At 44.1% G+C, this 25,625-nt stretch overlaps 1 protein-coding gene across 8 annotated transcripts in view; it reads right to left on the bottom strand.

The window, feature by feature from the left end:
- The window catches only part of LOC138480812 (actin-binding protein WASF3-like), a 1,100,082-nt gene that overhangs the window by 868,595 nt on the left and 205,862 nt on the right, over positions 1 to 25,625 (bottom strand). Inside the window, exon 1 of one of the 8 annotated variants that reach the window (XM_069612566.1) lies at positions 9,498 to 9,518. The exons of the other annotated variants lie outside the window; for them this stretch is intronic. The gene's annotated coding sequence lies outside the window, so the exon portion shown is untranslated. Of the gene's footprint in view, positions 1 to 9,497; positions 9,519 to 25,625 lie in introns of those variants that run through there. 8 annotated transcript variants of the gene reach the window in all.

Here is a 25,625-nt window from a genome sequence, read left to right on the forward strand (position 1 = left end):
CGGAGGCGCTGGCCTGGTTCGCGCTGCTGTGACCTCTTCTAAGGTGATGCGCAGGGTTCGGAAGACGGACTGGACCGGGCCCCCAAATCTAACTTGTCTGGCTCGCAGAAGTATCCTTCTGTAGGCGAAAATAGGGGATTAACTGTCTGCGGGGTAATGCAATCGGCCTCCCACTTTCCCCTCTCACCCTCCTCAAAACCCTTCTGTGATTCCTCGTAGTGTCTCACCTTAGGGTCTGGAAGGACGAGCTCTCCATCCTGCTTCTGATGCAGGGGCGCGTTGGTATCCAGTTACTTCACTGGATTTTCGGATTGGTGAGAACCAAACTTGCTTGGCTTCCAGGTAAGTTTTTTGATAAGAGGTTCCCCTTGTGTCCATGCATTAATGTACTAATGCTAGTGTCTTTTTCCCCATAGGGGCCGGGGTACGGAATGCCGGGGAACAGGCACCGACCCGAGATGAGAGGTGAAATCCTTGTAGAAATCAGGTAAGTCTTTAATGAGCGTTTTTTGGTAATGTCTTTTCATTCGCTCATTAACGCTGATGTCTCTTTTTCCCCTTAGGGGCCGGGGTCCGGAAATGCCAGGATGCGGCGCGGACCTGAAATGAAGAGGGAATGAATCAACTGGTAAGTCTTAACATGGAGATTTAGCTTTCCTTATTCCCTTCTCTCTCTCACCTTTTGTTCTGGTCTTTTTCTCCCTAGGCGCTGGGGCGGGACTGCGAATCCGGATGATCGCTGCTGAACATGGAGGCGCCCTGAAAAGGTGAGTGGAATGCGGCGCTGCAGCGATCGACGCGATGAGCTTTTAAATAAAAGTCTTCCTTTTCAGGATTGTCGGCGAGATGTCTCCGGGATGCGGAATTTAGCAGGTAAGGACTTTTCCTTCTTCTGTTCTCTTCTTCTCTTCCTTTGCAGGTGATCCAGGATGCTGGCAGGCGTGGCAGAAGTCAGGATGCAGGAGCAGACACGGTGAGCGTCCAGCTGCTAGATGCAGAACAACGCGAAGCACGTGTGGATGTTCGGGTGGGGTTTAAATAGCCTTGGAAGAAGTTCCAGGTATGTATCCTTCCTCCAATCAGGTATGTATCCTTCCCCGACCACGCCCAGATGGTAAATTAGTCCCACAGGTAAAGAAGTTCCTTTCAGGCCTCAAGGAGGCCGGGATCCTGCAGCATGGTCTGCATCAGGTAAGTGCACCCAAGCACTCCCATAATGAGCCTGGCGCCTATGGCGCCAGGACTGATGTCTTTTATGAGCCTGGCGCCATAGGCGCCAGGACACTGTCCAAAGGGCCCCTATATGGGGTTGCTGGGTCCTTCCTCGGGAGTGGGCATCATGACAATAAGTTCCAATTCACTCCAATTTGGCAACATCGTGTGGTAATGACATTTGGTTTCTAGCTAAATTCCCTTTTTAACGGGTATATAATTGCTGACATTGCTGAGTTGTCTTAGAGCTTCTCCTTCATATTTGTCACTATCCATCACAACAATACCCCCACCTTTATCTGATGGGCGTATGACAATGGAATGGTAATTTTTAAGACTTTCCAGAGCTTGAAATTGTACATAGCTGAGATTCCTTTATGCTGACGGTATCTCACTAGATCATTTTTTCAAATCGTTGACAACAAGTTCTTCAAAGATGTCAACAGATCCACATACAATATTTGGATAAAAGATGGATTTGGGTCTACATTTGGTAGGGCAGTTTAGATCTGTTGATATTCCAAACTGCTCTTTGAACATGATGTTCTCTATTCCAGTGTTATCGTCCACAGTGGTTTCCCCAATTTCTTCTATATTTGTTAAGCAAATCAGGCTTGTTAAATCTTTCTCAGTCAAAGGAGAGACTTCTTCATTCATTTCCTTTGGTTTTCCATGTCCATATTCAATCTTGGTAGCATGAAATTTGGTTAATTTCAACTTCCTAGTAAATTTGAATAGATCCACTCTGGTGGAGGTGTAGTCATATTTATATGTAGAGCTGAACGAGAGGACTAGGGAAAGTACCAATGATTAATTTTTAGCTAGTGTTCTTTTGGAGATATTAAAGATTTTTAACTGGAGGTCTTCTTGCCTCGTGTTCTCCCCCTCTGGTTGCTTCCAGATCTTGTCATATTGGATTTGGTTCTTGTGTTTGTTCCCCCGCCTCGTTTTGACTGGCCCCCTCTTGTTGCCAAGCCTCTTCCTTGTCCTCCGTATTGATCTCGCCCTCTTCTTTCTGACCTGCTGTCTAGATGCATGAGTTTGAATTCTATAAAAAAATTAAACTTTTTTTAACTGGGTCCTTCTGTTCCTTATATATATTACAGGTTCAGCGGTAACAGCCCTGTAGTTATGGTTAAGTTGCTCAACCCATAGGAAGCAATCTTTTTGGGCAGCTTATAACTTCACCCCTTTGGATGAATTCTCACAAAACTTTGCAAAGAAAGTATATGATCCTGTCAGATCGATCCTGTGAAGTTTGGTGATGTTTCGTCAAGGGGGGGTAAAGTTATAGGGGGTCCCAAAATGCGTGATTTTTCCCATAGACACAATGGAGAGAAAAAAACGTTGTTCACACCTACAGCCCAAACCGCTGGACCGATTTTCACTAAGTTTGCGGCAGGAATGCCAGCTTGGTCCTGAAAGTGTACTTTTGTAAATTTGTGTAAATCTTCCAGAAGTTCTTTTTAAAACAAGCAAAAACTAGGTAAAAAAGAATTTGTGATATCTGGGTTCGGTCCGCTGACTCACTTCCCTGTTTGGTCCGCGGACGAGCCTCCAATTGGTCCAGTGGGCGACGTGATGTTTGCGGGCATCGGACACACCCGCTGATTGGATGGTGAAAAGCATGAGGTGCGTCAGATTTTCTGAAGCACCCACTCAATTGGATACACGGACAGTGCCTTCTGTCCGTGAACATCACGCTTAAAACATATGAAAAAACACAACATTGCACTTGTCAAACTAATGAAAAAATCTCCGGAGAGGTGAGGGTGATAAGGATGATATGGGAGATGGCCCTAAAAAGCCCCCAAAACTGGTGTTTTTTCAACTCCGATGTCCGCGAACAGTCTGTATGTCTGAGGCAGTCCTGTGATGTTCGCGAACATGTGTGATGTTCGGGGACATCTATGCCTATTTCTGCATTACAGGGTTGGTGAAAATCAGTTTTTGGACAGCTAATAGCATTGCAGCCACTCAATGAAAATGCATGACATTTTAGAATCTCATTTTAGACCTGACTCTGAATGGTTCTGCAAAGAGTGGTGATGTTTTGTCAAGAGGGAACACAATTAGAGGGGGCTCGCAAAATATTTTAAAGGGTTATAAATGTGGTGCCATTTGACAAATCTGTACACAAGTTTGCAAAAAGATTTTAGACCTAGATATGAATGTGTTTGCAAAGTTGGGGGGATTTTGTCAGGAGGGGGAACAATTACAAGGGGTGTCTCAGCATTTTTAGATGGCTTATAACTTTGTTGCTGTTTGGCAAATGTGGACAAACGTTTTCAGAAAGATTATGGACCCAACCTTAAATGTTTGTGCAAAGTCTGAATGGATTTCGTCAAGTGAGGGCTAAGTTATATGACTATTTTATGTATGTACATTTTGACACTTTAAAAAAAAAACATGTGCGGATTTGCAGAAATCTAGTTTACTGACCATTGGCATGTAGCTGAAAGCATGATTTAGCAAATGTGTCAGTGTTTAATTTTTTTCAAAAGTGTCATAATGTGGGTACAAAAAATAGTAAAACACCTTTGGTGACTAAGGTATGGGCATGACCCAGACAATCTGACTACTGGCCATGACTACGATGGACCAGCAATGGGTTTAAAGTAGGTATGGCCACCAGGGACCGGCTATGTGGTAACGCTTTTTGGAATTGGGATAAGCGTGAATGGGAAAATAAAATCTGCTTGTGGCTACAGGTTGAAGTGCTGGATGGGATTAGAGCAAATATGCACGAGGAGGGTCAGGAAGAACTTCAAAGCATGGTTTTGCAAATTTGTCCTGGGTTTTCTTTTTTTGAATGTGTGAACATTTAAGTACAGACACAGTGATATAACATTGGTGTCTGGGTAATGGACCTGGCCATCTGCAAGGAGAATTGTGTACTGTAATTTGCTTATTGGGGCATATGGCATGGCCGAAGCTGTAGGGTTGCATGGGAAAAAATATTCTGCTTGTGGTTACAGCCTGAAGAGATGGACTAGATTACAACATACTTGTGCAATGAGAATTAGCAAGGAGAAATATGTCTTGTGTTTTAATTTTCCAAAGTGTAAGAATGTAAGAAGAAACACTAGTGATATACATTTGGTGTCTGGGTAGTGGGCCTGGCCCTCTGCAAATGCAAATGTGTACTCTGATTTGCTTACTAGGGAAATCGGCATGGACAAAGCCCAAGCCCCATGGATTTGCAGACGGGTCCTTGGTTACAATATTAGGCTATAGTCGACAGTGAGCTAAAATGCAGGGTAAGTTAAGTGAATAATAGGGGTGGTTAGTTAGGCTGGGGTCATGGTTGAGCCTTATGCCGTAGGCTATTGAATGATGATTTGCATCCCCAGCATGCACTGCTGAGAACGACAGATATAAGTATGTGTTGCAAAAAATATGTTTCTTAAAGGAGGTTTATAGTTCTTTATATATATATATATATTATATATATATATATATATATATATATATATGAAAAGAGAACATTTTAATAATGTATACACAGTGATGCAAGATCATGAAAAATCTTCACTTATAAAAACCTATTAAATTGACAGAAAACACTTTGTTAAAGGGAAGGTATGGTTAATATGCCCCCATTCAGACTTCTCTGCTCCAGTAGTGAGCCAGTGGCATCCCACCTTGGCATTTCCCTCCTGGGTTCTCATGAGCACTTGACTATCTACACTGTCCCTTCTATTTATGCACTTCTTTCACTGCACAATGCATATGCGTGTAGGAGCACTGTGTATAATGTGTTTGTATATGTATGGGAAATGCAGATACACATAATTTGTAGAAGATTGTTAAGTGGCATTTGGTGTCTGGAAGAACAATATGGTCATAGTGTTATATGTACAGTTTTTTTTAAATGATTGGTGGATGGATGTGTGACTGTTTGAAAACAGGCATTGAGGGAGTGTTACAAATATAACATTAAAAAACGCTAGCAGGGCTGCCCTGTGTCAGGCTGTGCATGTGCCATCCGGGTCTTTTAATGATCCATGGCCTGGAAAGGGGACTGTGGAGACCGTGTGAATAGTTTTAAAGGTCTGTCGATTATGGTCCTCATTGTATTCTAGAGAAAAGTATTTATATCCTTTTATATTGTTCTCTAGTAAACAATTATCCATTATTCCCATTAGCATAACTCAAAATGCTACTGGAAATGTTGGAGAATCTTATTGAGTCTAACTACTTTACTGCGAAATGTAAAGTAGATGGAGCCTATAAGATAATATTTTTGTTCTATTTTTCCACTGTGAAAGGTGGTTCCTAAAGGAAACGTTTTCTGGTATTTTTTTCCAAGAGTTTTAAGTGTGCAGGAGAAGTCAGGAAGTAAGGGAGGGAGGGAAATGACGGAAGAGGTACTAACCACAAATATGGAGGGGCAGTTGGACAGGGGAATATGTTCTCTGTGTGTTACATCTAAGATAGGGGTCAGTGTTTCTCATGCTTCTCGATTACAGCTTTAAAAGCACTTTGAAATTGCTCCCACCTGCAGAGTGGTGTGTTGCAGTATATACAGAATACTGTTGTCTTCGAAAGATATGGATCAACAGTCTCTTTTATCGCTTGCAATGCACCTGGTGGGATTTTGTGTCCCGCAGAAGTAGGCTGTGTGGTACAGTATTGGTTAAGGAAGATGAGGTGGAGGAAGACAGCCTACTACTTGTTAAGAAAGGAACAACCTTTCTAAGAGCATTGTGGTTGTCGATTTGGTGTGGCGGCCCTTGGAGATGGTCCTGTAGGAGTACAGTCCAGGTATCCGCGACTGTACTCAGTGCATTTCACTTTGGAAGCTTTTGGTTGTGGTGCATTGCCAACAGTGGTAAAGAACTGCCCCACCCATGATTTTCTCTGAGTGCTAGAGGTAGGCTCTTCCTGTACCTCATCTTCTTGGTCCTCTTCATTGCCTTTTGAAGTACTGTGCTTTTTTGTTGTTGTGTTGATCCTCCAGCTGGTGGTGGTGGTGGTGGCTCTTGAGGGTGAGGGATGGCAATAGCTGATGCCATATTTAAGATAAATAGCAGTTTCCTTAATATTCTTCCAAGTATGTGCTGTGTGCTTGATTGTTAATGGATAATGAGTAAAAATAGGTGTAGGAGCTGTGCAAGGGTACATTTTGAGCTTGAAAAATGCAGTTCCGAAACTGTTCGCGAAGCATGGATGCGTTCGCGAAGTACAGACGTGTTCGCGAACACGTCATCATGCACCAAGCGAGCGTGTGGTCACGTGACACTGTTTGAAAAGTTTGCGATGGCGTCAGATGCTTGTTTACGTTGACAAACCCAAAAACAGTGGACAAAGTCGCAAAAAGTGTATAGAAGTGTTAAAAATGATGCTTGAATGTGGGGAATGGCAGAGTTTTAAGGTGAAACTTTGAAAATTGGACAAAAATGTTGCTATATTGGGGCGAGTATGAAATGAGTAAGTTGAAGGAAATTAGCGTGCACTAGTAAAAACCCAAGTTGTTAAAGGGGAGTTATGATTAAGTTGCACTAATAAAAACCTATGAAATTCAATTAAAAATCTTTGTTAAAGGGATGTTATGGTTACAAGTAAAGCCGAAAACCCCCAGAAATTCACTAGTTATGGTAAACTAAGTAACCATAACTTGCGCCACCACCGTGCACTGCTAAAACTAACACTCAGCACATGAAAGATAACATCACTAATGTCATTGATGACATCACATATTAAATTAATTTGATTAAACAGTCCCTACAAGGAGTTGTTTTTATAATTTGGAAACAATTTGTTAGGGGTGACTGGGAGAACTATAGTGTACTACTTAATATATTAAAGAATGTACTCATGTAAACAAATCATCATATTCTAGTGTTGTTGTTAGAAGAGGAACCTAATCGTACATACATATAGGCAATGGTTAAAGCATGTGCCATACGAGTACAATATTTTTAATCTGGTAATTTCCGATGGCAAAATAGTAAATGCTACCTTATGAGAGTTTTGAGTACTGTTAAACATAGAAGAAATAGATAACAATTGAAAACGTATCACACACTTGTGTTAGTAGAAAAAATACATAAAAACACACAATGCATTAAAATTCGAGGCACATTCAGAGAAACTAAAGTAAGGAAGAAAGAAACAACAGCACCATAAAATGACAATAACATTAAAGTTAATCATCATTTACACACAATCATTTTGTGTTTCAAGCATGCTTATTGCCCCATGTATGTGCACTATGAGCTCAGATTAAACTCTAAGGAAAATACTTTAATTACATATACAAAGGTTAATGTGTAGATATAATGCACCTTTTAAATTTTGGAAATTCTCATTATCAGTAAAAAACAAGACTAAACAGGTCAGTAAACAAAAACAAGTGGCCCAGATATGTGATGCACATCAGTGATGTCATCAATGACATTTGTGATGTCATCTTTGTCCTGGGTGTTAGTCTTAGCAGTGAACAGCAGTGGTGCCAGTTATGGTTGCTTAGCAATTTTTCTTTGACCACACAGCCAAAACTGCTGGACAGATTTGGACCAGATTTGAAACAACCTGGGCACAAAACGGTTGACAAACGATCCGTTTGTGGTTTGGGGTTATTCCATCTAGTTTTTTTTTTAATTATTTAACGGAGAAGGGGTTGTCCCCTTCTCAGAAACAAATAGCTATATATGCCCAGCTACATTGGGTATCCGGGTGTTTAGGGTGTTTATAAAGGAAACAGTTTTCATCTTTTTTTTTTCTCGGTGTGAGTAATAGCTGCGATAATACCCCAAGTTATGCCCCAGGGTATCAGAAAATAAAATACAGAAAAAAGTCATTTGTAGGCCAAAAACGATGCAATTACCATCAGGCTAGAGGTGGGGGTTGAGGTAAGAGGGCACCAAGTGAAATTTGTGGGTTCGAGGGGGCTAAGGAACAGGTTTTCAACATGAGGCTAAAACATTGTTTATATACCCTCAGGTATAACCCCAGCTACCTAACATTTCAACTGAGACTGCGTCACAGAAATGACGAGTGCTGTGGGGGAATGGGAGAGAACAGGGGAGGGGAGGAGGCCATCAGGAGAGTGGGGGAGCAGGCACACATGAGCGGGACAATAGGTGGGCGTCTGGGAGGGCAGGGATGCATTTGTTTTCACACAGTTTTTTCCTATACCGCGGGTATAACCTGGGTTATAACCTGGAGTCTACCAGTGGTTATGGGAAAAAAGTCCCCAAATGGCCATGGCTAGTGGTCGGGTCATGTTCTAAAATATACAGCAGCCACGGCTGAAGGTCATGGCTAGTGGTCTGGTCATGTTCTGAAATATACAGCAGCCACGGCTGAAGGTCATGGCTTGTGGTGTACAAGAGTTTTAAATAATAAAGTGGCCATGGCTGAAGATCTGGTGGTGTTCTAAAATATACAATGGGAAGGGGAATGGTTCCCGGAATGGGGATTTACCGGGTTCTCCAAGGTTGGAATGACCCGGTAAGTCCCCATTTCGGGAACCCGGACCCGGAATGCGGTAAGGGGGCAGCCATGGTGCTATTAGCACCATGGCTACCTCCAACCTCGTAATGACCTCCACTGAGTACTTTATGCTGCTATGCAAGGTATACACAAAGATTAAGCAGACGTCCATTCTCCCCCTGTTTAGGCATATGGGTATTAGTACCACTAGGTTGGCTTTGCAATACTTATTGTTTGCCTCAGAGTGGACCGTTTTACGTCAAACTACTTTTAAGTATTATGTGTGTCAAAATGTTAGTTTTAAGGATAAAATAAGCCACTGACACAGGAGTAGAATTGTAACAGGAAGTCTTTATTTAACTTTGTTTTGCTCTTTCTCTTTTAAAAGGATACGTGAATTTGATGTTTCTTCAGGGAACGACAGGAGACTCTTCCTTGTTCTCGTAAGTATTTCAGTGCACTTAATTTCTCAATTTCCTTCTTTCTTTTCTGTCTCTTTATCTTATTCAGGTTCTTTACTCTTTGATCTCCTTCTTCCTTACCATAACGTCCTGTAGCCTGCAATTCAGTTTGTCAGTATTCTCTCACTTTTAACTATCCTTAATATCACTCTTATTGTGTTTCGTAGTCCGGACTTTCATAAATAAATGTTCCTTTAAAGTAAAATGAACGTTACTTCGTTCGACTGTTGCGTGTCAATTACTGGGTGATAATCTATGACACACTCGGTTCATCAATCAGTCTCTCAACTCTTATCTCCTCCTTCTTTGTTACTTTTGAACATACGCTAAGGAACAGCGTGGTAGGTACACTTGCAGTTCATTTACTTGGCTCGTAATACTCACTGTGTTTGTTTACGTTCACTAACGTATCTTCAAAGAGACCGCGTCTCCGCCGAGTGACTCCTCCCCAGCTGGGCGTCAACCTTGTTCTGATTCGCCTCCAGCGGACTTGCCCATCCACAGCTGAGGGAGTTTCTCATCCCCTTCTCGGTGTTGTTCACGCCTCGATTTGACTTCGGACGTGACACTGATTCTCAGCTGACGAGGTTCGGCTTTTAACAACGCGATGTGAGTGTCTACACCGCGTTTTGAGCCGCCTCGGAAAGTTGCTCTTGCTGACAACTTTTCAGCATCCAGTCCACACATACATTCTAAATAAACTCACAGTTTCATAAGTGCAACGGCACAGCAGGTTTTTTTAACTATCGCAACTCTGTTTTCATGTAACTCTCTAATACGCCCACTCATAACAGGCGTTTTCCTCTTCTTCCGCTTCTGTGCCTTGGCAACAACATCAACACAGAGTAGATTAGAGAAAAGCTCCTAGCTTCTTTAGATCTGCATTTTATTGGTAGAAAGAGCTATCAATCCGTTCCCCATGCAGTGTATAAGTATTCTTAACCTTTCCCACTGCTATGTAGACTGTTATTACTAGAGACCTCTTTCATCATGGATATTTCACAATGTGTTATATTGCATTGTGCTAATTGTTTAGTGTATTTGATCTGTTTACATGTGTGACACATGTTTTCATTTAAATGTGGTGTACTTTTTTGGCTTGTGCCGAATAAAGTTGTATGATGATGATGATGATATTGTTTTTTGATGAAGCAATATTAACCTCTAGTGATTAAATTAACACATTTCCAAGGCAAGCTGTAACCAACAAGTTGACAGATAGATCACATAGTGCCAAACCAAATCCTCGATACATACCCACCACCCATGTATGTGCTTGCATCAGGACAGGAAATAGGCATTTTGAAACTTGTTATGAAATAATTAACACCACACTCTCTCCGCCGGACTTTATTTCCAGGTACTGTTGTAACTCAGACACAAAGAACTCTCAGCCAGCTGGAGCAATAGTTGGCAGCAACATGTGTGCTCTTTTTCGTTCCTAAATGCAAAGGGGATACTCCCTCTGCCTGGGAGTGAACTATGTCCCCTGAAGCCACATCCCTACACACCAGTGTGTGTGTCAGGAAGACATAGTAGTGGCAGTGCCGGATTAAACCATGTGGCGAAACCTAGGCAGTTGAAATGTCAGAGTCCCCCCTCACAAATTATCTCCTAATACGTTTTAATTCAACTGCACCTCTTCCTTTTGATCCATTGTTGAGAGACCACAAAAAGGACTGGGGCCCATTGGCTGGTGACTACCTGGCCTAATGGTTAATCCAGCACTGGATAGTGGCCCCGCCTAGCATCTCCCAGATTAAGACCGCTACAAATGCCGCTTTAACCTGGACAGTGTTCCACTGCCTCCACAGCCCTTAAATTGAAAAATCCATTACAGACAGCACTGATGGAGACAGAGACGGAGACGGGGCTGAATTTACATTAGACACAACCCCATGCCAATGTTGTCAGATCCCCCCCAGTGGATTCGAGGAGAGACCTTTTCTTGGAGGTGATTGGGTAAATCTTTTAAGACGACGCTCAGTTTTGCCGGGCAGTTTTGTGTCGCGAGTAGTATTTTCGGTGACATGCCTGCTGTACAATACCATGCATTTTTTAATTAGGATTTGGATCTTTTGTTAAGCCATATTTGTAGTGCTGCTGACAGCACTGCACCTCTGGATAAACCAGGTTTAGCTGTTATGCTTACAATTTGAAAGATACTGCATTGGCAAACATTGTTATTCCAGTAAATTCCAAGGAAACAGGGTACTCTACAGGTTTAGCTATGGCTAACCTAGAATCCTAAACTTCCTTCCATCATGCAAATCTTATTACTTAGGTCTTCCCCGCGCCCTGATGCCTGCAGGCTTTCGGCGCGTTCCAAGCATATAGAAATAGAAAAAAATATAAATTGGTTTGATAAATCGTTGACATAGCTAATTCACAAAAGTAGGATCTTGGAGGATAGGAATTTGATGGTTTGTCGACAAATAAAGGTGCACCCCGAAAAATATTTGGAATTATTAGAAGTATATCAATATCTCATAATACTTAAAGGGGAAGTGAAATGAGATTGAAGAAGAGCTGAAGAGGGAACCATTGGATTTTGTTGGTCAATTTTCAGTGTAGCTGCAAAAGCGATGACAGGCGTTTTGGCAAGGGAGCAAACTATTTGCGGTGTGAAGAGGATATCAGCGCCTTCTGCGACACCGCCACTCGCCCCATTATGGTGAATAAATGAAGGGCATAATGTTTTAAGCATCTAGGCAACCCAATCTCATCCAAGCTTGTTTGGGTGTGTGAGCAAAGCAGAAAAAAAAGCAAGCTTAATGTCTAAGGAGAAAACTAATGATGGTCATTTTGCATTAATTAGTTAGTATGGTGTCCTCCTAAATACACATTTAATGTGATAAGCTTGATTAGTAAATTGCGGACATGGTCCTGACTTGAGCAACACAAATGTCGCAGAAGAAAATATGAAATCTAACTATATTGGATTTACACCCACAGAGGATGGACGACATTACAAGATGTTGAAGCAGATATAATGATTCCAGTAAGATGTAGCCTGCCCGTTCCCATTCAAACTCTATCCCTGTAAATCTTGCAAGCTTCCACCATGGCTCCCCATACTGCACTTGATTCTCTGCCGACCTCGCACACATTGCATACATCACTTGGGCTTGCTGCTTCCTTCTGGTTGAGCGTTCGTCCACTCAGATATTCCTGTCTAAGCCTTTTTCGATGAATGCTCAGCAAGTCATGAGCCCAGCAATAACAAAGGCGTGAATGTATGCTATGTGGCCATGCTCCTTCTGGTATTAAAGGTCTCTTCCTTTGCTCCCAGATCTTTTCCTGGTCACCAATGCTCCCCACCCTTCTGTTGGGAATACCTTCTTGTAGCTGGTTTGGTCCTCACTTAAAAGGAACACGATTGCCAGATAAAATGGCACTGCTGCCCATTTTTCTATATGGGATCCTCTTTCCATCTTAATCCTTTCCCAGTCAAGTGCGCCTCTTTCTCTCCTTCCATATGCTACTGCTTGCACCCGATGCAAGCTCGCTTCCAGCCACCATTAGAGGAACATGACAGAGGTCCTAGGGAAGATGGTCGGAGGGGATGGGGTGGACCTAATTGAGAGGCTTGTCTCTGTGGACTCTTCAACCCATGGTGCTGGATTTGCAGGAAAGTCAAAGAAATTGTTGATTAAATGGTTTGATGGGGACAGCATTTGGGAAGCCAGGGAGGGGCAGGGAGGAGGTCAACCTGCAAACCCCTCCAAATTTTCCCAGAGCTACCGCTCTAACTTCCCCAGGCCTGGAACTTTTTAAAAGTATGCACAGAACCCTCCTACATTAGTTAGGGCTCACTTGGTACGCTCAGTCACTTGTGCTAATTGGGAAATGTAAATACCCCTCCACTCAAAATATTCACTTGTCAATAATGACCTTAAATCATTTATAATGGTAGTGCCCCACAGGATGCACACACACACACCCACGCACCAAACGATGCCTCCACGACTGGGGGTGTGGGTCAGCATAGAACTGCATTTGCCACTTATAAATATTCACATAGCAGCAGCAAGTCCAAAACGCGGGCACGCACGTATAACAGTGATAAACTGAGAACTGCTACCGTATTATGCAGGTGTTAGCACAAATGTGTTAGGTGTGCTTTCAACCTTAGAGATTTGTAATATAAATCACAAGTTACGCTTTTTTAAACTTGAACTTCCCGAATGAAGCAAAAGCAGAAAAAAGCTTCTACACGGTGCAGGTTTTGTATAGGGGATATGGCCGAATATATGTTAGGTTATTTGTAAAGCGCTTAATGTCCAGAGGTTTCTAAGCGTGGACCCAGGGATCGAGCCTGTGTTGCTCTGTGTCCTCTCTCTTCCAAGGCGAGCACTTTGCCCCTAAGCTGTCCTCCCGAGACATTGGATATAGCCCTCCAGTCAAAGCAATCCTGCCCCCACTCCCGTACCTTCTGTCAAATTAAGTGTGGATTTTTTTTCTTCCTTTGACTCTCGTCTTCTGTTGCACTTTCTTGTTATTGGCCATCATTAGGAGGGAGCCGGTTCGGCAATATGGTGCCAGTAACAAGGTTACCGGCACCTTTTCCAGACCAGCTCACTCCGAGTCTGCCGGGAGGGGCTGTGAACTATTAGCAGGCCTGACCTGCCGGGAGTGCAGGCACCTACCGGCAGATAAATCACTGAAGCACCTACACCGTTACTAACACTGTTTCCATTCACATGCAGTCCTATGGGACTCCACGGGAATGGGAACTTACGGTTCCGCCGCCGGCCATAATATACCAGTATTAGTGGGATATCGGGCGATGTAAACGGTAAGCCGAGGTTGCGAGTACTGGTGGCCTACCAGCATTCTCATACTGACGCCCATTGTCAGGGACATCATTTCACAAAAATGCCAGGGGTAGCAGAAGTGACATCACATGACCTTTGACTTCTGATCATTTGACCCCTCTGCCTCTCCTCGGCCACCCTCGAAGTGACATCACGAGAAGCGATGGACCACAACCTTTAACCCCTTGACAAAACAGGAAGGGACATCACATATTGTTCCTATGTACAGTACGAGAAATATGGTTGCGTTATCACTATAATTTTATATACATTTCATAGAAGAATGGATCACCATATGTATCGTTAATATCAGTGTGTATAGGACCATATTACCAAATCACTGTGAATGCAAGCAGACGTTCAAGGCCAAACGATAATGATATGTTACTATGTAGCACTTACGTTTAAGCGCTTATACATAGAATATCACCCAACCTGTGATGGTTCTCATTTATCGACCTCAGAAGAGTGAAAGGCTGAGTTGAGGTGTTTATGAACAGGCTAAATCAGTGACTCACACCTGATGTGTCCCTGAAAATAAAACTTAATGAGTCTGGCAATTATTGGATAGAATTCCGTAAAGACATATTATGTGTTATTCCTATTCTTTCTTATTTAGCCTCACTGTTCAAAGTGATACACTTGTGGAACCCCGTTTTTTAAGAGGCCTTAACAAGAAAGTCAGCCCCTCCAAAAATAAAGAGCAACAGGACACTGCCACGGCGCAGGAGCTTAAATTTAAAAAAAAAAGTTAAACAAAAACAAAAAAAAGTTTTTTAAAAAATCTTTTTTTCTAAGGGTAGCAAGGAACACAACAGGGGTAGCACCTGCAACCCCTGGCAACCAGCAAATGACGTCCCTCACCATTGTCTTTAAATGTATTTTCAGTCTCGCTTCTCCCCATCTCTTCCCTCTAATTTCTCTTTAAACTCCTTCTCACACACTGCGGTTGCAATGTTCATTCCCTCTCACTGCTCCCCCCACTCATTGGGCTCCTCCTCGCTTCCACTCCTCGAACCTAAACCTTAAAACTTTCTTCAAGTATTTGCTCTACTGCCCCCCTGCATCTCTTTCATACCAGTCTTAACACTCATCTCCTTTCCACTCTCTAAAATGAATTTTCTATTCTTCTCCCCTGTTATTTTATCTCATGCATTGTATATTGCATAGCTTTTGTACCCTCATAACTAAATTGTACAGCACTTTGGCAAAAGCACTCTATTAGCTTGAATAAATACCCCAAAAATATAAATACAAATTGTATAGGAAGAGTTGGACAGGATGTCCAGGGAGAAGTCGGGACTGATATGATATGATATGGCATTTATAACGCGCCTATACACAAGTGTTTCAAGGCGCGTCGAGGCAGGGGGGAGACAAGGGGAGGACAGAGAACGATCCTACTAGGTCAAGTGTCTTTCAGATCGTGCAAGTGCATGGGAAGGGGGGAAAGGAAAAGTGCGCCGGGAAAGGGAGAGGGGAAAGTGCAGTACATGGGAAAAAGTGGAATAAATAAAGGCCAGCTGGTGGCAAGTGCAAGGAAGTGCAGACAAAGTGCTAGTGGGGGACTGTAGGGATACAGAACAGTTCCCAGGTGCAGGGGTTGCCAGGGAGGCAGTGCAAATGGGCAAATTGACAGGGCCTAGGCCAGAGATCAGAAAGGGTGGCCACGTAACCCGAGCAGTTTCAGTCAGAAAATCAGCAGGGGAGAGGGGGAGAGAACGCAGAGGCAAAGAGGAAGGTTTTGAGGTGCTTCTGGAACCGAAGATGGTTCTCCTCGAGTTTCAGAGAGGCAGGAAGGCTGTTCCAGAGAGAGGTCCCAGCCGAAGAGAATAATCTTCCACCAACTCGTTGCTTGGAGAAGCGACTGTCACTGAGGGAGTTGGAGGCGGATGATCGAAGAGCTCGAGAACGAAGATATTTAGGAAGAGAGAGTTGAAGGTTTCGCGGTCCCAGACCCCAGAAGGCCTTGTGTACAATGAAGAGGGTTTTGAACTTAATCCTCGCAGCCACTGGGAGCCAGTGCAGAGATTTCAGTCCTGGAGAGATACGATCCCTGGGCTTGAGGCCAAGGACAAGTCTTGCAGTCCTGTTCTGGATAAATTGCACAGGGCGGAGGGTAGAGGCAGGTAGATTTAGATAGAGGCTGTTACAGTAGTCCAGCTTAGAGAGAACCAGGGCTCTGGAGACAGTGAGCTTCTGGGGGAAGGAGAGGAAAGGAAGAATGCCTCTAAGGAGGTGCAGCTGGTAGTGTGACTTCTTAGAGACGTCAGAGATGTGAGGGGAGAAGGAGAGAGCAGAGTCGAAGATGACCCCGAGGTTTTTAGCCTTGCAGGTGGGAGTAAGAAGAGGGCCAAGAGAGGCCGGCCAGAGAGCTGCAGGGAAGGAGGGAGTGGGTGTGCTGATGAGTAGAATCTCAGTCTTACTGGCATTAAGGAAGAGGATGTTGGCGGCACACCACTCCTGGATGGCAGACAGACAGTCGGAGATGAGGGAAGGAGAGGAGGAGGCCGAGGGTAGCCTGAAGATGAGCTGGGTTTCGTCCGCATAGCACTGAAAGTTGGGACAGAGAGCGGCGATGCAGTGGGCCAGGAGTGGCAGGTATTGGTTGAACAGCCAGGGAGAGAGGTTGGATCCATGGGGGACACCACAGGTAGAGAAAGAGATGTCGGAGAGGAAGGACCCCAGTTGGACCTGGGAGGGTCGGTTGGAGAGGAAAGAAGTCAGCCACGCCAGAGCCTGACCAGTGAAACCCAGGTTTTCATGCAGGCGGTTGAGCAGGATGGCATGGTTGACCATGTCAAAGGCAGAAGAGAGGTCAAGCAAGATGAGAACGCACGGGGTATTAGAGTCAATGTTGGTGAGCAGGTCTTCACGGATGTTCAGGAGAGCAGTTTCCGTGCTTCTGGCAGCTCTGAAGCCAGACTGATGGTCATGAAGACAACCAACAGATTCAGTGTGGAGATTGAGCTGGGAGATGGCCAGTTTCTCCAGGAGCTTGCCCAGGAAGGGAGTGATGGAAATTGGGCGATAGTTAGCCGGGCAAGAGGGGTCTGCAGAGGGTTTCTTTAGAAGAGGGTGCACAAGTGAGTGCTTTAGGGAGGAAGGGAAGACTCCAGTGGCGAAGGAGTGGTGGCAGAAATCAGCCAGGGCAGGAGCCAGGGAGTCGATGTGGTCCTTGATAGTTTTGGAGGAACAGGGGTGAACCTGTTTCGACGAGACTTTCATAGTTCGGACTTGTCTAGAAACCTGGTCCGCAGAGAAAAGGGGAAAGGCCGAGAAGGAGGGAGGAGGGGTGGCAGAGGAAGGGCCAGAGGAAGAGCAGGGAGTAGAAGGGGGGAAGCGAAAGGAGGAGAGTGAGGACAGGATGTCCTGAGTTTTAGAAATGAAGTGAGATGCCAGTGCTGTGCAGAGGGCCTGGGAAGGGACCGGAGAGGTAGGGACTGGGCTGAAGGACCCACCTCCGTCTGTCCCTCCTGCTTAAAAAGAGTCCTTGGTCGGCACCTTCTATCAAACTAAAAGTAGGTGTCATGGAAAGGATGGGATTTGCGCAGAAGGCAGAGTAGCAAGTACATCAATGCTGCTCACCCACAGACAGCTTACGTAAACCTACTATGCTAACTTGGCAAAATCCAATCTCGTATCACAGTTCTAATTGGCCCCATGGAGCCAGCCTTTTTGTGATAACTGGGCAAGCTAGAATCTGGTTTTGCTGTGGTTACTGGGTATACTGGAATCTGGCTTTACTGTGGTAACAGGGTATACTGGAATCTGGCTCTACTCTGGCAACTGTGTATGCTGGAATCTGACTTTACTCTGGTAACTGGGCATGCTAGAATCTGGCTTTACTGTGGTAACTGGGTATACTGCAATATGGCTTTACTGTGGTAACTGAGCATGCTAGAATCTGGCTTTACTGTGGTAAATGGGCATGCAAGAATCTGGCTTTACTCTGGTAACTGGGTATACTGGAATCTGGCTTTAATGTGGTCACTGGGTATACTGGAATCTGACTTTACTGTGGTAGCACCTTGGCATGCTAGAATCTGGCTTTACTGTGGCCACTGGGTATACTGGAATCTGATTTAACTGTGGTAACTGGGTATGCTAGAATCTGGCTTTACTGTGGCAACTGGGTATACTGGAATCTGGCGTAACCTGCTATTTTTGATGTGCTGTGAATACTTGAATGAGATCTGCCCTTGCCATGTTCACTGGATATTCTAGACTCTGTCCTTACTCTGCTAGAGGACCCATGGAATCTGTGTTTACTCTGTAAACAGTGCAAAACACAAATCACCTCCCTTAATATGCTGTATTCTGTCTTTATTGTGTTACATAGTATACTGATATTTTTGGCATCAGGAATCTGCCTGTACACTTAGCATGCCAGTGTGGGCCCTCACTATACTAACTGGCAATACAAACTAACTGGGACTACAGCGTATGGTCTCCCTTTGTTAATTAGGCATGCAGATTTCATCTTTGATGTGACAGTTAAACATACTGGAATGTGCCATTACTGTGCTAACTAGGTCTACTAGAAATTACACTGTAAGATAACTAAGCATACAGAATATGGCCTCCCCTGTGCTAACTGGGAATTATGTTTACCTTGTTAACTAGGCATACTGGAATCTGCCAGAATCTGACATTTCTCTGGTTTAGGGGCATATTAGAGTCTGTCCTTACTGGGCTTAGTGGAATATGGCACTCTTGCAATTACTCTACCTAACAGTGCCTGGCATTGTAATTGTAATTGAATATTTATAACGCGCTTAATACCCAGAGGTTTCTAAGCGCGGTCCCGGCGATAGAACCTGTGTTGCTCTTCATTGTCTTGTTTGCAAGGCGAGTGCGTTGCCCCTGAGCTATCCTCCCGTGACAGTTCTGTGGTAAGTTGACATAATATATTCTGACACAACTGAGCTAAGTAGGAATAATGGAATCTTACACTGCAACACTCACTGGATATAATGTAAACTTTGCTGCAGTGCTATATGACAGTATCCTTAAACATGCTGTGTTTAATTGTGGCCTTTGTGGCAATAGTGTGATCAGTCCTCCAGATAAGCATCATACCCGTCTGTTTCACTCCCTTAAATTAGATCAATACTGTCAACAAAAAGATAAGTTAGGGGTATCACATGGGCAGGTGCATGCCTCGTGTTGCTCCCTGCATTACTATGCCGATGGGCTCAGACCTGAGGTAACAACAGCTCAGGCCACAAAGAGGATTTCTGCTATTGTGTTCTCTGATGTGAAGAAGAGACATATGATACGAAAACATATATATATCAGTTATGTTAATTGTTGTGCAAAAAGAAAATCTGTGTTGGAACTAAAACACATATGATTTAAAAATAAAAATGTATTTTTAGTTGCCTAAAGATACTCCAGTACTTTTTGACTCCCAGATCATGAGGAACACTGGAAATATACCTAGACCCCTTTGAAGGGAGCAGTCATATGAAAATCAGTCAGGTACTGCCACCAATGAGAGCAGCCCAGCCCGAACTGCTAGGCCAGGTCCCCTCTGCACGGAAACACAAGCAAGCAGACATGGTTAGAACCCTTTTGCAATGGTGCAGACAGGCTACAAAGCAGTGGTGTGAAAGGTTATCCAGAGCAATGCCAGTGGTTCAGATTTATTCAAAACCTTCCACCCATCACTTTTTGGTTATAGTGTGTCTCCCTGTGAGAGAGAGGGTATGCCCAAACGTGGATCCCTTGCTTGCTGCGCCATAGGGAACCAAGCTGCACTTCACTGATGAAGCCCAATAAGTGCGAAACATGTCTGGGGTTGCTTGTGTTTCCATGCAGAGGGTACCTGGCCTAGCAGTTCGGGCTGGGCTGCTCCCATTGGTGGCAGTACTTGACTGATTTGCATATGGCTGGATCCATTTTACAATGACACAGACAGGCTAAAGAACGGTCATGTGGAAGGTTGCCCTGAGCAATGCCTGTGGTTCAAATGTATTCAACACCTTCCACCCATCACTTTTTAGGTTATGGATCAGTGGCCACAGCAGTGCTGTGCCACAGGAAGGATCTCTAACTATTAATACTGCCTGGTATATAGAGGAACTGTGAGGTATAATCTTTTAAAGTGTATGGATAACTAGGCACATAGAAATATGGCTCACAAAATGATATCTGTTTTAGGGTTGTCTATATTATTTCGAAAAATTACCCATATTGTGAATGAGAGTTTGTTTTTTAGTCACCCAACAAATCATGCTACTCCTAACTTCAAAATATACCGTGAAAAAATAGTGACACCTATAATATTATCTGGAGTCCTGCGGTGGAGTACCTGGAGCCAATTCTTGGAATATGATAACATCTTCCAAATGATGTGGGTACCATTGGTTACCATGGTGATAGCGGACAAGTGATTGATGCGATTTAGGCATTTGAATCTCTCTACGTGCCCTCATTTAGACCACTCTATGAAGGCATTTTGTTGTGCACTATTTTCCTACCATTCATTTAGGGTAGATATTTAAGACAAGCATTCCAGAGTGTGGGACCCTTAATGTCTGTCTCCTGGAATGCACACCAAGCACCCATGAGGGAGGGTGGCGGATTGGCACCCGCTGTCCCCAGGTGTACACCCATGTGGTTGCTGGTAGCCAAAGAATATCCAAGCAATGGGTTCACTCCAGATGCCACAGCATCTCCACTGCACACCTATTGCTCCCAAGACACACAGATCCCATTGGTATATATATATATATATATATATATATGCCATGAGCATTGTGATAGGCGGATTACCACTCTGCAATGCACACTGTTGGGGTCATTTTAAAAGAACCAGTGCAGAAAATGAAAGCCGCACATTTCTATTATGTCTCATGTTCCACTCCAGCCCATTTTGCAGCCGGGATAGCATCTCTGCTTTGCTTTCCTCCTCCATCTCAGGAGAGCATCTCGTTTTACTCCTGCATGAGATTTTCATGCAGGTGCTAGGTGAATGGATTTCAGTTAAATACGCCACATATTAGCACCTGCTAATGAGCAGGCAGATTCCATTGGAATCCATTATAAAATGCTGTTTCCAAAGTGCATTTTCAGTCTGTGTTGTAAATGTCTCAAAATGGAGAGTAAAGGCAATTTTGACGTTACTGTTCACTCTTCCCCTCCGTTTTGAGAGTGGCGTAAAGTGAATGCAGGGGACCAGCAGCACCTAGGTGTAAGCACTGGTGGTCTCCTGCGTGCAATTGCCAAAAAGTCCCCAGGTGTGTATCCCAGATTTCTGGCTAGTCTGCTCAGGGTGGGCCTCCAATGCCCAAGCCATTACCCTGAAATCCTTTCAGTTGCTGATGTTTCCATTGTGGATTCTATGCAGAACATGGCAGTCAGTTGCAAGCCCTGTCTTGAGTCCATGTGATAGAAAAAGCAATAGGCGGTGTTTTTCTAATGGTTACCCTAGCAACTGAGTTAATTTTGTCATATACTGGCTCGGTATAGCTTTTAAATCCTCCAAAGGTCAGGATTAAAAGCCAGAGGAAATGCCAATGGACACTGTCAAATACATGTTTTGAATCCGCGCTGTTCACCACTAATAACATCAAAGTGACATGTATGTGCTATGTCAAAGTAAATAGATTATTCCTGAATATTGTTGCCTTGGAACTCCCTTTCTTTGGGAATAAGGTGGGAAACCCCCTTAGCCAACTTCATGTAGTGGAAGCTTGAAGGGTGTTTGTGGGATCATCTTCACTGAACATTGAAGCACTGAAAGGTTCTCCTGTCACCTCGTAGACTTAAACACTCTCAAACATTTATTTTAAAATCAGTATCTGCCCGGAACACCTCTGTACTAGTCCATCACACTTGATGCCATACCTGCCTACATTTGAAAATCCCAAACTCTGAGAATTATGTTGCCTGCAGCACGTGTACCTGCCCGCGATGTCTCTGTACTAGTCTGTCTAGTAATAGCCCGTCACACTTGATGCCATACTCACCTACATTTAAAAATCCCAAACTTTGAGGATTCTGTTGCCCGCGGCAAGTGGTATGCCTGTAACGCCTCCTTACTAGTCCGTCACATTTGATGCCATAGCCGCCTACATTTAAAAATCCCAAACTTTGAGAATTCTGTTGCCTGCGACACGTGTACCTGCCTACGACGCCTCTGTACTTGTACTAGTCCGTCACACTTGATGCCATACACTGCTACATTTGAAAATCCAAAACTCTGAGAATTATGTTGCCTGCGGCACGTGTACCTTCCCACGATGCCTCTGTACTAGTCTGTCTAGTACTAGCCCGTCACACTTGATGCCATACCCGCCTACATTTGAAAATCCCAAACTTTAAGAATGATGCTGGCTGTGGCACGTGTACCTTCCCGCGATGCCTCTGTACTAGTCTGTCTAGTACAAGCTCGTCACACTTGATGCCATACCCGCCTACATTTAAAAATCCCAAACTGTGAGGATTCTGTTGCCCGCAGCAAGTGTACCTGCCTGTAACGCCTCCGTACTAGTCCGTCACACTTGATGCCATACATTGCTACTTTGAAAATCCAAAACTCTGAGAATTATGTTGCCTGCGGCACGTGTACCTTCCCACGATGCCTCTGTACTAGTCCGTCTAGTACTAGCCCGTCACACTTGATGCCATACCCGCCTACATTTGAAAATCCCAAACTTTAAGAATGATGCTGCCTGTGGCACATGTACCTTGCTGCAATGCACACGTGTATCTGCCTGCGACGCCTCTGTACTAGTCCATCACACTTGATGCCATACCCGCATACATTTGAAAATCCTAAACTCTGAAAATGATGTTGCCTGCGGCACCTGTACCTTCCCGCTATGCCTCTGTACTAGTCTGTCTAGTACAAGCCCGTCACACTTGATGCCATACCCACCTACATTTGAAAATCCCAAACTGTGAGGATTCTGTTGCCTGTGGCAAGTGTACCTGCCCGCAACGCCTCTGTACTAGTCCATCACACTTGATGCCATTCCCTGCTACATTTGAAAATCCCAAACTCTGAGAATTATTTTTCCTGTGACACGTGTACCTGCCCGCGACGCCTCTGCACTAGTCTGTCACACTTGATGCCATACCCGCCAACATTTGAAAATCCCAAACACTGAGAATTCTGTTGCCTGCGGCGCATTTACCAGCCTGTGACGCCTCTGTACTAGTCCATCACACTTGATTCCATACCCGCCTACATTTGAAAATCCCAAATTCTGAGAATTCTGTTGCCTGCGGCGTGTGTACCAGCCAGTGACACCTCTGTACTAGTCCATCACACTTGATTCCATACCCGCCTACATTTGAAAATCTCAAATTCTGAGAATTCTGTTGCCTGCGGCGTGTGTACCAGCCAGTGACGCCTCTGTACTAGTCCGTCACACTAGATGCCATTCCCGCCTACATTTGAAAATCCCAAACTCTGAGAATTCTGTTGCCTGCGGCGCGTGTACCTGCCCGCGACGCCTCTGTACTAGTGCGTCACACTTGATTCCATACCCGCCTACATTTGAAAATCCTAAATTCTGAGAATTCTGTTGCCTGCGGCACGTGTACCTGCCCGCGACGCCTCTGTACTAGTCCGTCACACTTGATTCCATACCCGCCTACATTTGAAAATCCCAAACTCTGAAAATTCTGTTGCACGGAGCATGCACAACACATCTTTGCCCCTTAAGTACCTTACACTCTGTCCTTGCCCACCCCAGGTTTATTTACAGGCACCCATGCCAAATGAATATTACATTTCTAAATATAGAGGAACCTGAAAAAGAAATACCTGTAGTATCAGCATCTTTAATGTATTCACATCTTTAAAAACAACTGCACACATTTGTTCTGTTTAATTATTAATTAAATCATCTATTTAAAGATGTTGATCCCTGCCTCGGTCTATGATCGGTGGATTGTAACTTTAAAGCTCCATCTGACTGTACAGTGATGCTGTTAGTGAATGTAGATTGGACCCCAGCTCCGTTGATTCTGGATTCCATCCTGTACCATGCAGCCGAATGTGTTCCGCCACCTGGTGTGAACAGGGGCATCGAGATCATTATCTGGTAGCCGGTAATCTCAATACATACTGTCCAGACATGGACCAGAACCAATGTTCTATGTTTAATGATCATCCATAGGAAAGAAAAACTCTGGGGGGAACAGTATGAAGTCAGGTGACCTTTTCTGATACCTGGGGAATGTTAAAATAAATGGAAAAGTTCTGGAGATATCGCTCATAAATCGACACTGCATAGTGATTCATGATTTTCATATATTGATTATCTATTCACTTCTTTTTTAGTATTATTATTATTATTATTATGATTGTATTTATTGAGCGCTGACCTAGCTTCGAGACACAGTGGATGAGTGCTTTACACAGGTATACAACAATACAGATACATAACAAAGCGCTTCACAGAGGTATACAACAGTACAGAATCATAAGGCACTGCTTTTCAGAGTTGACAACAGAACAGATAGACAGCGGAGTGGGATACAGAGGGACACAGAGGAGGGGGTACAGCTGTAGCAGGTGGCGGGGAGGAGAGGGGCGGGTGGCGTCTAGTGAGTCAGGTGGCGTAAGGGGTGATGTGATGTTCTAGGTGTTGAGGCAGAGAGAATCCTTGAAGAGGTGGGTCTTGAGTTCTTTTCTCAATGGCAAGAGTGTGGGGGCGAGTCTGATGCTGACGGGTTAGGAGGTTCCACGGTCATGGGGCATAGTCTTCTTCTCCCTTATTTGAACATGTTTTTGTATTGGAAGTGATTGAAACCTCTCAAAGTGATCATAATAGGTTGGGGGAATTCTTTAGTTTGGGGTTTCAACCAATTGTGGGGTCAGTAGCCCTAGGCCTCTTCTTAGATCAGAAGGGGATAATCATATGCCTCTGCATCCTGGACAGGTGGATGGACTCAATAGAAGCACTGAGGAGACTCCTGTGAATACCATCCTGGAGGATAGGTGCCATTTCATGTTGCCTCAGTCTTTCCATTCTTTTGTCCAGGAAGCTCTGTTAATAGCCCCTTTGGGTCAACAGAAGGCTCAAGGTACGAAACTGCTTATCTCGACCCATATATTAGAACAATGAGTTCAAGAAAAAAGAGACCTACGTCGCAACATCAGACTGTTGTGTAAAAGTACCCTTCAGGGTCACACTTACAAGCAGGAAACAAAAGCCTTAAAACAAGTACACAAGATGTGGATTATATAGCATAAGTCTGATATGATATGAAACAGTGGGCAGGCTATGATAAATGTCCTTCGGAGAAGACAATCTGCTAATTTCTCGCCTCTACCTAACGAAGAGTCAGTAAGTCAGTTTTACTTTCCAAATAATCCAATAATGGAAGACGCCTGGGTACAACACGTTACGGAGGCGTCTGCTCCTGCCACAGTAGATTGGCCTCTAGATATCACCATCATCATATAACTTTATTTGGCCGTCAGGCCATCAAAGTACATCCTATCACAACATACATTTGATACTCAGAGTCACAATAAAACACAGTCAGATTGAAAAGGTAACAAAGGGTAAATAATGGGGCAAACCAACCCCATTCAAAGTACCACAAGCTCATTACTCCCGGTCGCTATTGACCCAGGGGTATGAGGTTTGCGCCAGTTAAGGGGATGTTGTGTGGGGTAGTTCCAGGTAGGTCGTCAGGACCTTGGCGTGGAAACTGACTTATTACAATC

The sequence above is a fragment of the Ambystoma mexicanum genome, chromosome 5p (genome assembly GCF_040938575.1).
Source record: "Ambystoma mexicanum isolate Mex_15411 chromosome 5p, UKY_AmexF1_1, whole genome shotgun sequence".
NCBI lineage: Eukaryota > Metazoa > Chordata > Amphibia > Caudata > Ambystomatidae > Ambystoma > Ambystoma mexicanum.